The following is a 14,723-nucleotide window of genomic DNA, read 5'->3' on the forward strand; positions in this document are numbered from 1 at the left end:
CATATAAGGTGACATATTCATAGTGTTTGGGGATTCAGACATGGACATCTGTTCAGTTCAGTTCAGTTCACTCAGTTATGTCCAACTATTTGTGACCCCATGGACTGCAGCATGCCAGGACTCCCTGTCCATCACCAACTCACAGAGTTTACTCAAACTCATGTCCATTGAGTCAGTGATGGCATCCAACCATCTCATCCTCTGTTGTCCCCTTCTCCTGCTTTCAATCTTCCAGAACCAGGGTCTTTTCAAATGAGTCAGTTCTTCGCATCAGGTAGCCAAAGTACTGGAGTTTCAGCTTCAGCATCAGTTCTTCCAATTAATATTCAGGACTGTTTTCCTTTAGGATTGACTGATTGGATCTCCTTGTAGTCCAAGTGACTCTCAAGAGTCTTCTCCAATACTACACTTCAAAAGCATCAATTCTTCAGCGCTCAGCTTTCTTTATAGTCCAACTTTCACATCCATACATGACAACTGGAAAAACCATAGCTTTGCCTCGACGGACCTTTGTTGGTAAAGTAATGTCTGCTTTTTAATATGCTGTCTAGGTTGGTCTTAGCTTTTCTTCCAAGGAGCAAGCGTCTTTTCATTTCATGGCTGCAGTCACCATCTGCAGTGATTTTGGAACCAGAGAAAATAAAATCCCTGTTTCCATCATTTCCTCATCTATTTGCCATGAAGTGATGGGACCGGATACAATAATCTTAGTTTTCTGAATGTTGAGTTTTAAGTCAGCTTTTTCACTCTCATCTATCACTTTCATCAAAAGGCTCTTTAGTTCTTACTTACTGCCATAAGAGTGGTGTCATCTGCATATCTGAAGTTATTGGTATTTCTCTCAGCAATCTTGATTCCAGCTTATGCTTCATCCAGCCCAACATTTCTCATGATATACTCTGATATATAAGTTAAATAAGCAGGGTGACAGTATACAGCCTTGACATACTCCTTTCCTGATTTGGAACCAGTCTGTTGTTCCATGTCCAGTTCTAACTGTTGCATCCTGACCTTCATACAGATTTCACAGGAGGCAGGTCAGGTGGTCTGGTATTCCCATCTCTTTAAGAATTTTCCACAGTTTGTTAAAAGAGTTTAAAAAAATGTTTGACTCTGTAATTTTTAGATCACTTTGTTAGGAAGTTTTATCATATAAATTGAAATACCTTTCTCCAGGTGAATTTAGACTGATGATTTCACAAGTCACAATCTTCAAATATATTGTTTCACATTTATACCATTTATTTGTGCATGTGCTGATTAAAAAACTCTCAAATAAGCATTCACTGTTTGTTGCATATGCTATTTTTATTCATATCCCCAAAGCATGTTTGAAAGCAAATGCCACCTAAATTTCAAAAACGTCTGTAAATATGTGCCCTGTATTTAAATACAGATCTAAACTTTCTTTATCTTTGTAGAATTTGGTAGAAATTTCTACCAGTATAGAGATAACATCTCAGCAAAATGTTGCACTGATATTTAACAGACATTTATTTATAATGCAAATTCATCCAATGGAAAATAGATCACAATAAACATAATAATTTTTAATTACTGAGAGAGACTATTAAAATGCAACTGTGACTTCCAAAAGCATGTCCACAATCAGATAAAGCTAACAAGATTATTTAAGAATAAATCAATTAACATTTGCTCAGCATAATCTGAAGACTTTTGGGGAACACAGAAACAACAGAAGTAGAAACCTTTTCTACCAAGGTAGTTGGAGAGGTTACATAGATATTCATGTAAATTAAATTTCAGTAGAAATTGGGAGATGAGCATAATCATTTTGGATTAGGGGAATCAAGAAACTTTTCTGAAGGAAATTACTTTAACTGGTTAGGAAAAATGACCTTGTGGATCAATATATGAAGCGGATATAAAATGACAGTGTGAAGAGAAAAGTGGGATATTATAAGCTCTATTTTGGATTGACACAGTAGGGTCAGATTAAAAGGTTTTCTAAGGACAGTGCTGTAAAGAGCAATATTGCATAGGAACCTGAAATGTCAGGTCCATGAATCAAGGCAAATTGGAAGTGGTCAAACAAGACATGGTAAGAATGAATGTCGACATTCTACGAATCAACGAACTGAAATGGACTAGAATGGGTGAATTTAACTCAGATGACCATTATATCTACTACTGTGGGCAGGAATCCCTCAGAAGAAATGGAGTAGCCATCATGGTCAACAAAAGAGTCTGAAATGCAGTACTCGGATGCAATCTCAAAAATGACAGAATGATCTCTGTTCATTTCCAAGGCAAACCATTCAATATCACAGTAATCCAAGTCTATGCCCCAACCAGTAATGCTGAAGAAGCTGAAGTTGAACGGTTCTATGAAGACCTACAAGACCTTTTAGAACTAACACCCAAAAAAGATGTCCTTGTCATTATAGGGGGCTGGAATGCAAACGTAGGAAGTCAAGAAACACCTGGAGTAACAGGCAAATTTGGCCTTGGAATATGGAATGAAGCAGGGCAAAGATTAATAGAGTTTTGCCAAGAAAATGCACTGGTCATAACAAACACCCTCTTCCAACAACACAACAGAAGACTCTATACATGGACATCACCAGATGGTCAACACCGAAATCAGATTGATTATATTCTTTGCAGCCAAAGCTGGAGAAGCTCTATACAGTCAGCAAAAACAAAACCAGGAGCTGACTATGGCTCGGATCATGAACTCCTTATTGCCAAATTCAGACTTAAATTGAAGAAAGTAGAGAAAACCACTAGACCATTCAGGTATGACCTAAATCAAATCCCTTATGATTATACAGTGGAAGTGAGAAATAGATTTAAGGGCCTAGATCGGATAGACAGAGTGCCTGATGAACTATGGAATGACGATCGTGACATTGTACAGGAGACAGGGATCAAGACCATCCCCATGGAAAAGAAATGCAAAAAAACAAAATGGCTGTCTGGGGAGGCCTTACAAATAGCTGTGAAAAGAAGAGAAGCAAAAAGCAAAGGAGAAAAGGAAAGATATAAACATCTGAATGCAGAGTTCCAAAGAATAGCAAGAAGAGATAAGAAAGCCTTCAGTGATCAATGCAAAGAAATAGAGGAAAACAACAGAATGGGAAAGACTAGAGATTTCTTCAAGAAAATTAGAGATACCAAAGGAATATTTCATGCAAAGATTGGCTCGATAAAGGACAGAAATGGTATGGACCTAACAGAAGCAGAAGATATTAAGAAGAGATGGCAAGAATACACAGAAGAACTGTACAAAAAAGATCTTCACGACCCAGATAATCATGATGGTGTGATCACTGACCTAGAGCCAGACATCCTGGAATGTGAAGTCAAGTGGGCCTTGGAAAGCATCACTACGAACAAAGCTAGTGGAGGTGATAGAATTCCAGTTGAGCTATTCCAAATACTGAAAGATGATGCTGTGAAAGTCCTGTACTCAATATGCCAGCCGATTTGGAAAACTCAGCAGTGGCCACAGGACTGGAAAAGGTCAGTTTTCATTCCAATCCCAAAGAAAGGCAATGCCAAAGAATGCTCAAACTGCCACACAATTGCACACATCTCACATGGTAGTAAAGTAATGCTCAAAATTCTCCAAGCCAGGCTTCAGCAATATGTGAACCGTGACCTTCCTGATGTTCAAGCTGGTTTTAGAAAAGGCAGAGGAACCAGAGATTAAATTGCCAACATCCGCTGGATCATGGAAAAAGCAAGAGAGTTCCAGAAAAACATCTATTTCTGCTTTATTGACCATGCCAAAGCCTTAGACTGTGTGGATCACAATCAACTGTGGAAAATTCTGAAAGAGATGGGAATACCAGACCACCTGATCTGCCTCTTGAGAAATTTGTATGCAGGTCAGGAAGCAACAGTTAGAACTGGACATGGAACAACAGACTGGTTCCAAATAGGAAAAGGAGTACATCAAGGCTGTATATTGTCACCCTGCTTATTTAACTTATATGTAGAGTACATCATGAGAAACGCTGCACTGGAAGAAACACAAGCTGGAAGCAAGATTGCCGGGAGAAATATCAATAACCTCAGATATGCAGATGACACCACCCTTATGGCAGAAAGTGAAGAGGAACTCAAAAGCCTCTTGATGAAAGTGAAAGTGGAGAGTGAAAAAGTTGGCTTAAAGCTCAACATTCAGAAAACGAAGATCATGGCATCTGGTCCCATCACTTCATGGGAAATAGATGGGGAAACAGTGGAAACAGTGTCAGACTTTATATTTTGGGGCTCCAAAATCACTGCAGATGGTGACTGCAGCCATGAAATTAGAAGATGCTTACTCCTTGGAAGGACAGTTATGACCAACCTAGAGAGCATATTCAAAAGCAGAGACATTACTTTACCAACAAAGGTTCGTCTAGTCAAGGCTATGGTTTTTCCTGTGGTCATGTATGGATGTGAGAGTTGGACTGTGAAGAAGGCTGAGCACTGAAGAATTGATGCTTTTGAACTGTGGTGTTGAAGAAGATTCTTGAGAGTCCCTTGGACTGCAAGGAGATCCAACCAGTCCATTCTGAAGGAGATCAGACCTGGGATTTCTTTGGAAGGAATGATGCTAAAGCTGAAACTCAGTACTTTGGCCACCTCATATGAAGAGTTGACTCATTGGATAAGACTCTGATGCTGGGAGGGATTGGGGCAAGGAGGAGAAGGGCAGTACAGAGGATGAGATGGCTGGATGGCATCACTGACTCAATGGACATGAGTCTCAGTGAACTCCAGGAGTTGGTGATGGGCAGAGAGGCCTGGCATGCTGCGATTCATGGGGTCACAAATAGTGGGACACGACTGAGCGATTGATCTGATCTGATCTGATCTGAAGGACAGTTAAAAAAATTTAAGCTTACTAATACAGGCCATTTAAAAATCAGTCAGACAAAACCCAGAAAGTAATGTCTCCCCACCCCACATGAACACAAGAGAAATTTTGCAATGACGCAGATCTTGTTTGTTTGTTTGTTTTTTGCTCGGAAGTATGCTTGATATATATATATATATATATATATATATATATATATATATATATATATATATATACACACACACACATATATATATATATATATATATGTATATATATATTTAAAAATTGTGTTGAATGAATGAATTCATTTTCTTTACCATAAAGAAGGTGACAGGTGGAGACTGCCTACAACCCATGCTCTCCCCAGCAAGGTGAATTCTTCATCAGAGGGCAATGTAGTCCTGTGTCTAATGACCTTGAATTAGTAAATGGCAGACTGTGTTGAAGGACTGTAGTGACAGCATTTTGGGTGAATAGTCTTGGACGAATCATAAGATTTCTCATTCTATAAAATCTATGATTGTGACCAAATTAAGCCCAGGGTCAAATTCCCAGGAAGTTTCTAGAATCAGCCTAAGGAAAGAAATATAGTTTAAAGTGTCATAAACATTTATAGAACACAAGTGTAAGTGTGTCTAGTATGGGACTTTATGAGCTGATTTTTGTTTGTCTGGAATCCAACTCTTTCTTCTGAACAGAACCCTGGTTTTCCTTTGGAAGATCATAGCTCTCCTAATGTTGTGGTGCAGTGTTCTGCTGTCTCTGCCCTAGAGGCAGGTCCTGAAATACAGTTCACCCAGTGAGATACATTCACCTTAGAATGTGAATGTTTGGAGGAGTGACAAGAGTAGGAAAGAGAAGGTTGAGGCTGATTCATCAAGGGGGCAGCTGTCTGAGAAGGTTGTCCTCATCCCTTAGTCCTTTTGTGGCTTTTGCCCTGTTTGATATCTAGGTGTTAAAATGTTTCTTTGCTTCCATGAATGATATAATAGTATTCCAATAGATTCCTTATTTATTTTCTTAGTTGACAAGAGTTGGTTGGGCTGCTCATAAAGTGGCCCTCTGCAGATGATAAACATAAGCTAATCCAAAATAATAATGGTAATGATAATAAGGTTAGTTCAGTTCAGTCACTTAGTTGTGTCTGACTCTTTGTGATCCCATGGACTGCAGCATGTCAAGCTTCCCTGTCCATCATCAACTCTTGGAGCTTGCCCAAATTCATGTCCATTGAGTCAGCGGTGCCATCCAACCATCTCATCCTCTATCATCCCCATCTCCTCCTGCCTTCAATCTTTACCAGCATCAGGGTCATTTCTAATGAGTCAGCTCTTTGCATTAGGTGGCCAAAATATTGGAGCTTTAGCTTCAGGATCAGTCCTTCCAATGAATATTCAGGATTGATTTCCTTTAGGATTGACTGGGTTGATCTCCTTTCAGTCCAAAGGACTCACAAGTGTCTTTCCCAAGACCACAGTTCATAAGCATCAATTCTTCAGTGCTCAACTTTCCTTATGGTCCAACTCTCACATCCATACATGACTACTGGAAAAACTGTAGCTTTGGCTATATGGACTTTTATTGACAAAGTCATGTCTCTGTTTTTTCGCATGCTGTCTAGGTTTGTCATAGCTTTTCTTCCAAGGATCCAGGGTCCTTTAATTTCATGGCTGCAGTCACCATCTGCAGTGATTTTGGAGCCCGAGAAAATAAATATAATAATATTAACAGTGAAAATGCTAATTAAATAATAATGTTAATAAAATAATGATAATAAAACTAAAATAGAAATGTTATTATTATTATTATTATTTACTATGAGTTCATTTCTGAGAATGCTGAAGGGACCAGTATATCCATTTTGTTCTTGTTTTGAAAGAGAGCTCTCTACCAAATAAACACAGTTCCACATTAGAAAGGTCATGATGATGGGTAGTGTAGAATCCAAAGGAAATTAATGAAAATGAGGAGAGTGCTACCCACAGGGACCCTATAATACTAACTCACTTCAGTCATGTCCGACTCTATGTAACCCCATAGACGGCAGCCCACCAGGCTCCCCAGTCTCTAGTATTCTCCAAGCAAGAACACTGGAATGGGTTGCCATTTCCTTCTCCAATGTATGAAAGTGAAAAGTGAAAGTGAAGTTGCTCAGTCATGTCCGATTCTTTACAGCCCCATGGACTGCAGCCTACCAGGCTCCTCTGTCCATGGGATTTTCCAGGCAAGAGTATTGGAGTGGGTCACCATTGCCTTCTCCGACAGGAACGCAGAGTCAGAATCAAACCTAGTCACAAAGCCATATTCCTGCTGCCACTAGCCACCTTTTCTAATAATTCAAAAAATAAAGAATAACATGTTTTGTTTTGTTTTGTTTTCCCAAAAAATTAAAAGAATGAGGCAAGCAAAACAGGAGAAAAAAAAAAAAAAAAAGGAGAGAGCTAATTTGAGAGGAAATAATTTCAACTTGTTATAAGGGTGAATTTTCTAGCAAATAAATCTTTCTAAAATATATCTGGGGAGGTAATTATTTTTCCCCTATTAGCCCCCATTATGAGGCAAAAGGGGCTTCCCTGATAGCTCAGTTGGTAAAGAATCCGCTTGCAATGCAGGAGACCCTGGTTCCATTCCTAGGTCAGAAAGATCTGCTGGAGAAGTGATAGACTACCCACTCCTGTGTTCTTGGGCTTCCCTAGTGGCTCAGCTGGTAAAGAATCTGCCTTCAATGCGGAAGACTTGGGTTCTATCCCTGGGTTGGGAAGATCCCCTGGAGAAGGGAAAGGCTACCCACTCCAGTATTCTAGCCTGGAGAATTCCATGGACTGTATAGTCCATGGGGTCGCAAAGAGTCGGACACGACTGAGCGACTTTCACTTTCACTTCAGGAGGAAAAAGTAGAGGAGAAAAATGTCTGGCTTGCAAGGTTGTTGGTTAGGATGGATTTCCTGTAAATTTTCCCAATAAGGTGTGTTCATCATCTCTCTGCCCAAATAATAATACACCTAATCCATTAGCTCAGGCTCTCAGGATCTCTGCCTGGAAATATATGTAGCACAAGTTCAGGAAGCTGCCCAGGAGGCTTATAGGACAATCTCCTTATTGTCTTGATGTGAGTCTTAACAGGAGCTACAATTAGACAAAGAAATACTGGCTTAGCCAGGAGGGCATGTTTCTGGAACTCCTGGATATGAAGAGGATTGTTAAAACCCATGAGTACTTCTTTGCTTTACTACTTCATGCTACTCAACTTTGAAGATGACTTCCAAATTGGCCATGTTGGACCTGACGACTTTTCCAGGGAAAAGACGATGTGGAACATTTCTGCACTACAGATATTTCAAAAAATCAGGCCATTATTCATGATAATTGTAATATAATGCAACAGAAAATAAATATTTTAACTTGCTGTTTCTTGTTCATGACACTAAATACAAGGTTTTTTTTTTTTTTTTTTTTTTGAGAAAGTGTTTCTATTTTAACCAGTCCTTCACATGAATTTCACACTGAATTTCATGTATTGTGTATATGACTTTGACCGAAAAGTAAACACAGCATAAAGCTCTTTGGCTGAAAGAATGTAATATGGAAAGAGGTTGACAAGTTTTACTTTTTTTTAAATTATTTCTGAGTGTAAATTAACACTTCTAAAAATGGAATCATAAATTTAAATATTAATGTGAAAACACTTTTATAGCATTTGCTATAAGCCAAACATTATTTTACAAACTTAACATATATTGAATCCTCTAAACAACTCTATGAATCTCTTTTCCACAAATGAGAAAATGGAAGTACTTAAGTAAACAGTTCTTTAGGAAGCAGCCAGAAAATTGAGGAATGTCTCTGAAAAGAAGTGACAAAGGGAAATCAGTCCATTGGACAGAACTTGGAATAGTAAATTTTGTTGTTAGTTTTGTATGGATTTGGAAATAAAAAGGTCCCATGAGGATAAAGTAGCAGGACCACAGTTGGAGAGCAGAGTGGGTCCCCCACAATCTAAGCATGTGTCCTTCACTGCTATTTAGCATACAAAACTGCTTCTAATCAGACTGCTGTGTTGCCTTACTGTTGTCATGTCTGTAGCATTGGTTTGTGCCCTAACCATGGTTCATGCACTTTGTTTCATGGTTCCTTAGAATACCTTTTTCCTTCCTTTAACTTACTCACCTCCACTCAGGACCCAGCTCAACCCCAACTCCTTCACAAAACCACAGTGAAAATAGTATTTGTTCTTCTTTTTGCTCATTACCTAGCCCAAGAGTGAAGTAAGTCAGAAAGAGAAAAAATAATATTGTATGCTAGTGCATATATGTGGAATCTAGAAATATGATAAAGACGATCTTATTTGCAAAGCAGAAATAGAGACACAGATATAGAGAACAAACTTGTGGATTCCAAGGGGGTAGGGGAGGTGGGATAAATTGGGAGATTGGGACTGACATATATACATTACTGATTGGTTGTTGTTCAGTTACTAAGTCATGTCCAACTCTTTGTGATCCCGTGGACTATAGCCTACCAGGCCCCTCTGTCCATAGGATTTTCTAGGCAAGAATACTGGAGAGGCTTGCCATTTCCTTCTCCAGGATATTTCCTGATTCAGGGATCAAACTGGAGTCTCCTGCATCAGCAGCCAGATTCTTTACGACTGAGCCATCGGAGAAGGCAATGGCACCCGACTCCAGTACTGTTGCCTGGAAAATCCCATGGATGGAGGAGCCTGGTAGGCTGCAGTCCATGGGGTCGCTAAGAGTCAGACAGGATTGAGCGACTTCACTTTCACTTTCCACTTTCATGCACTGGAGAAGGAAATGGCAACCCACTCCAGTGTTCTTGCCTGGAAAATCCCATGGATGGAGGAGCCTGGTAGGCTGCAGTCCACGGGGTCGCACAGAGTCGGACACGACTGAAGCAACTTAGCAGCAGCAGCAGCATAAGAGAAGTCCTCCTGATACTATGTAACTATTGATACTATGTATAAAATAGATAAATAATAAGAGCCTGCTGTGTAGCACAGAACATTTCTCAGAGCTCCATAGTCACCTAAATCAGAAGGAAATCCAAAAAAGAAGATTATGTATACTGGGGCTGATACACTTTGCTGTACAGCAGAAACTGACACAATTATAAACAATTGCGATAAAACAATTATACCCCAATTAAAATAGGTTTTTAAAAAGTTAATTACAGAAATTTAAAAACTGAGATTTTATTTTATAGGATGGATAATATATTTTGATGACCAGCGTATGCCATTTTTTCTCTCTAGCTAGAACATTTAAGTCTGGGAGTCAGATATTGGTATACAAGACCACTGAGGATGAAAAATGTTTAGGATTAAAATTTAGGTTAGCCTACATGCTGTCAATGACAAAAGGCCTATCTATGGACTTGGTAGTATAATAAAGTTAGAGCTTTGTTAGAACTTTGTTACCAGTTACAAAATGAGAGCTCCGCTTAGTAACTGTTAATGCAATCAATATGCAAATTTTATTACGTATTTGTCTATATGAGTATGCATATGTATGTTTGGTCACTAAGTCATGTCTCTTTTGCGACCCCAGGGACCGTAGCCACCACGCTCATCTGTCCATGGAATTTCCCAGGCAAGAATAATGGAATGGGTTGCCACTTCCCTCTCCAGGGGATCTTCCAGACTCAGGGATTGAATCCATGTCTCTTGCATTGCAGGCAGATTCTTTACCCCTGAGCTACCAGTGAAGCCTATGAGTATGCATGAAAATGAAGTGTTAGTCATACAGTCATGTTCAACTCTTTAGGACCGCATGGACTGTAGCCTCTGTCCTTGGAATTTTCTAGACAAGAATACTGGAGTGGGTAGCCTTTACCTTGTCCAGGGAATATTCCCAACCCAGGGATCAAACTTGGGTATCCTGCATTGCAGGCAGATTCTTTACTGTGTGAGACACCATGGAAGACCGAGTGTGTGTGTGTGTGTGTGTGTGTGTATGTATTATTAATATAATTTATATATATTTAATAATTTCCTTGTTCTACTCCCTCATTTTATTATTTAAATAAAACTTGGTGCAGGTATTTTCCTCCAAAATTTAGCGTTTGGTTTATAGAATATTCAGGATATTCACTGTGACTGACATAGAGCAGCAATAAAAATCTCTACAGAGGTATTAAGTTACTGTCTCTACAGATGGATACATGATGGCTTGGCTTTTGTAACTCCATTTTTAGAGAGAAGTTTAGGGTTCTTTCATTTATATGAAATATATTTGCAACTTGTTATACGGAAGCATGAAACTGGTAATGTTTAGGCTGGGGATAGATTGTATACTCCAAACTTCATTGTTATGTATCCTGTTTAGAGATGCTGAACCTGAGGTTCTGAAAACTGTCTTCTCCTTTGTCAGCTGATTCCCTGTGAACTCTCTTAACCAGGGACCCTGGAGGGAGGTGAAAAGGCAAGAAGAAGAATCTTATTCCTGCCAATATCATCCTGGCTGATGACTTTTCACTCAATCAGCAGCAGTGGGTTTATATCTCAAGCTGCTTTAGTCATTTCCAGACCCAGCCTTAAGTTTCTCCCTCAGCGATCCCAGAAGCAGGTGGGTAGCATCCGCTCCCTGGAAGCTTCAGCCCCATTCACACAAGGCCCATCCTGTGAGCTAAAGTGCCCTTATTAATCTCCTCAGAGATCTGAGACTGAGTTCCTAGTGCCACTCTGAATCCATCAGGTACTTACATCAGCCAGATCTATTAATTAAGGAATTGCTTGGCAAGCCCAAAATCTCATGAGGTAGGCCAGCTGTCTAAAGAGTCAGGGAATTGTTGCAGAGTCCAAAGGAAATCTACTGGAAGAATTTCTTCTTGGGAAGGTCAATCTTTGTTTTATTAAGTTATTCAACAAGTTGGATTACCTCCACCTGTGAAGGGTAATCTTTACTCAAAAAAAAAAAAAAAATACATAGACTTGGTGGTTAAAACAGTAGAAATCTATTTTCTTACATTTCTGGAAGGCTGGAAGTATAAGATCAAGGTCTCTGCTGATTCAGTTTCTGGTGAGCTCTCTTTCAGATGGTCACCTTCTCTCTTTGTCTTCATGAGGCAGAGGAAATGACAGATATCCTTCTGTTTCTTTTTATTTTTTTAATAAGGCCACCGATTCTATTGCCCCAGAATCGGGCCCCAAATTCATGACCTCATTTAACCTTAATTAACTCATAAAGTGTCTATCTGCAAATAGTTACATTGTAGGTTATGGTTTCAAAGCATGAATCTCGGAGAAACAATTCACTCTATTACATTCCCTGGACCACTAAAATCTGTCCTTATTGTATGGAAAATACATTCAGTTTATCCCAACAACCCCCCAAGTCTAAAGTTCATCCTAGCATCAACTCTAAAATTCTCATTTAATATCATCTAAATCAGGTATGGTGAGACTTGAAGTATGATTCATCCTGAGAAAAAATTTCTTTGCAGCTGTGAACTTCTAAAGCCAGGCAAGCTATGTGCTTCCAAAAATTGATGGTGTGATATGCACAGAGTAGACAACATTTCCCAGAAACATCCAAAATAATGTTTGACCAAATTTCTATGCACAGGGCCCAGCCAAGTTGACATATGAAAACAACTGGCACACAAGACATAACATCATCTTCAAAGTTATGAGTCCCAACCCAGCTGAGACTTTGGGTTTCAAAGGAACCAGTAGTTGCCACTGATAATCTTTCTCAAAGTGATTTGAATCTCAGGTCTGTGGTGTCCTTGCTCTGAACCTCCAAGGATTAAGAATCTCAATATTTTCCTTTCATTTCCCTAGTCCAGAAATGAAGTTGTTTCCTGGACCTATTGTCTAACTACTATTCCTTTTCATTTTTTTTCAGTCCTATGGTTGTTGTTGTTCAGTCACTTAGTCCTGTCTGACTCTTTGTGACCCCATGGACTGCAGCATGCTAGGCTTCCCTCTCCATCACCATCTCCTGGAGCTTTCTCAAACTCATGTCCATTGATCCAGTGATGCCCATTCAGTAATCTCATACTCTGTCACCCCCTTCTCCTCCTACCTTCAATCTTTCCCAGCATCAGGGTCTTTTCTAATAAGTAAGCTCTTTGCATCAGGTGGCCAAAGTATTCGAGCCTCAGCTTCAGCAACTCCCGGAGTTCACCCAAACCCATATCCATTAAGTTGGTGATGCCATCTAACTATCTCATCCGCTGTTGTCCCCTTCCCCTCCTGCCTTCAATCTTTCCCAACATCAGGGTCTTTTCAAATGAGTCAGAGGTTCACATCAGGTGGGCAAAACATTGGAGTTTCAGCTTCAACATCAGTCTTTCCAATGAACACCGAGGACTGATCTCCTTTAGGATGGACTGGTTGGATCTCCTTTCAGTCCAAGGGATTCCCAAGAATCTTCTCGAACACCACAGTTCAAAATTAATTCTTTGTTGTTCAGCTTTCCTTATGGTCCAACTCTCACATGCATACATGACCAATGGAAAAACCATAGCCTTGACTAGACAGACCTTGGTTGACAAAGTAATGTCTCTGCTTTTTAATATGCTATCTAGGTTGGTCATAACTTTCCTTCCAAGGAGTAAGGGGCTTTTAATTTCATGACTGCAGTCACTATCTGCAGTGATTTTGGAGCCCCCCCCCCCCCAAAAAAAAAATCAGCCACTGCTTCCACTGTTTCCCCATCTATTTTCCATGAAGTGATGGGACCGGATGTCATGATCTTGGTTTTCTGAATGTTGAGTTTTAAGCCAACTTTTTTACTTTCCTCTTTTACTTTCATCAAAAGGTTCTTTAGTCCTTCTTCACTTTCTGCCATAAGGGTGGTGTCATCTGCATATTTGAGGTTATTGATATTTCTCCCAGCAATCTTGATTCCAGCTGTGCTTCCTCCAGCCTAGCGTTTCTCATAATGTATAAGTTTCTCTGTGTATAAGCTAAATAAGCAGGGTGACAATATACAGCCTTGATGTACCCCTTTTCCCATTTGGAATCAGTCTGTTGATCCATATCCAGTTCTAACTGTTGCTTCTTGACCTGCATATAGGTTTCTTAAGAGACAGGTCAGGTGGTCTGGTATTCCCATCTCTTTCAGAATTTTCCACAGTTTATTGTGATCCACACAGTCAAAGGCTTTGGCATAGTCAATAAAGCAGAAATAGACGTTTTTCTATAACTCCTTGCTTTTTTGATGATCCAGCAAATGTTGGCAATGTGATCTCTGGTTCCTCCTTCTTTTTTAAAACCATCTTGAATGTCTGGAAATTCACGGTTCATGTATTGCTGAAGCCTAACTTGGAGAATTTTTTTTTTTTAATTTTGTTTTATTTTTAAACTTTACAATATTGTATTAGTTTTGCCAAATATCGAAATGAATCCACCACAGGTATACCTGCGTTCCCCAGCATGTGAGATGAGTGCAATTGTTTGAACATTCTTTGTCATTGCCTCTCTTTGGGACTGGAATAAAAACTGACCTTTCCCAGTCCTGTGGCCACTGATGAGTTTTCCAAATTTGCTCACATATTGAATGCAGCACTTTCACAGCATCATCTTTTAGGATTTTAAAGAGCTCAACTGGAATTCCATCACCTCCACTAGCTTTGTTCATAGTTATGCTTCCTAAGCCCCACTTGACTTCACATTCCAGGATGTCTGGCTCTAGATGAGTGATCATACCATCGTGCTTATCTGGGTTGTGAAGATCTTTTTTGTACAGTTCTTCTGTGTATTCTTGCCACCTCTTCTTAATATCTTCTGCTTCTGTTAGGTCCATACCATTTCTGTCCTTTATTGAGCCCATCTTTGCATGAAATATTCCCTTGTATTCAGGGTTAATTTCCTTTAGGATTCAGTGGCTTAATCTTTTTGCTGTCCAAGTGGTTCTCAACAGTCTTCTCCAACACCACAGTT

The 14,723-nt window shown here is 39.5% G+C and overlaps 1 protein-coding gene across 2 annotated transcripts in view; it reads left to right on the forward strand.

Annotated features, from left to right (window-relative positions):
* MARCHF1 (membrane associated ring-CH-type finger 1) overlaps nt 1-14,723 on the forward strand; it is a 610,217-nt gene that overhangs the window by 44,098 nt on the left and 551,396 nt on the right. The window lies entirely within an intron of this gene.

The sequence above is a fragment of the Bos indicus genome, chromosome 6, assembly GCF_029378745.1.
Source record: "Bos indicus isolate NIAB-ARS_2022 breed Sahiwal x Tharparkar chromosome 6, NIAB-ARS_B.indTharparkar_mat_pri_1.0, whole genome shotgun sequence".
Taxonomy (NCBI): domain Eukaryota; kingdom Metazoa; phylum Chordata; class Mammalia; order Artiodactyla; family Bovidae; genus Bos; species Bos indicus.